Source organism: Chrysochloris asiatica, unplaced genomic scaffold (genome assembly GCF_000296735.1).
Source record: "Chrysochloris asiatica unplaced genomic scaffold, ChrAsi1.0 scaffold00151, whole genome shotgun sequence".
In the NCBI taxonomy this organism is placed as follows: Eukaryota; Metazoa; Chordata; class Mammalia; order Afrosoricida; family Chrysochloridae; genus Chrysochloris; species Chrysochloris asiatica.
In genome coordinates this window covers 4,969,689-4,970,677 of record NW_006408669.1, presented here as the reverse complement: position 1 = coordinate 4,970,677, position 989 = coordinate 4,969,689, and positions in this window count along the sequence as shown.

Below are 989 nucleotides of genomic sequence, written 5' to 3'. Positions count from 1 at the left end.
GTCCTGTCTCTTCAGATATACCTGGTCTGTATTCTGTAAAGGTCATCTGGCCTAAACAATTACTTGCTCTGGGCAAGTGGATATTTTGAAGGCTATTTCAAAGCCAAAGCCTAATAAGAATGTTAAGTGTTGAGTTCTATTGGCCAGAGAGTACAAGATTTTGTACTTTTTTGGCAGTTTAGAAATGATTCACTGCTTATCTAAGTGATTCACTTTTTTCAGTTTTTCAATACTTTATAAAGCTACTGCCACATCCTTATACTTTATTTATTTTATGTGTTCAGTAAGAGAGAGACCTGGAATTTACAATGCTTTCTGCTCTAATCAATTGCAAATGTTTAGCCTGACTCCTGGTTTGGTGCTATAGGATCAGCACTGAACTGCGTGCAAATCAGGAGGTTGGTGGTTCAAATCCACCAGCTGCTTGTGGGCAGTAGGGTCACTGTGAGTCAGAACCGACTTGATGCCACTTAAAAACAACAACACTATGTATTTAACTCATTTCTAAGATTTTGTTTGTGTAGTTTAGAAGCTATTTTTGTAATCTAAACACTTACCCCTTTTGCTCGATACAGTGGGGCAGAAACTAGGAGCGGGGCTAGCCTAGGTGAGAAATCAAAAGATGATCCACCAAAGTCAACAGCTGGCCGAGAACAGAATTATATTTTAGAAGGAATATTGTGTAAATAATCTCTTTTCGACTGAATACATTAATTCTTTCTTTTCAGAAAGATTAAGAAAAGATGCCTAAAAACTCTTACAATGTGAATCTCAGTAGTTGAAAATGAGAACAAACAAATTGTGATTTAGTTTATTGGATGTGAAGGACATGCTGTTGTAAAAAAAAAAAAAGAACCAAAAAACCTGAACTGATGATGAAACAGGAGATAAAAACCGCATAAAATTTGTAAGATGTATAGAGACATATTTTCTTTATTAAAGTATTCTTATAAGAAAACACATATTTGTAAAAATGGTTTTCCTGTGTC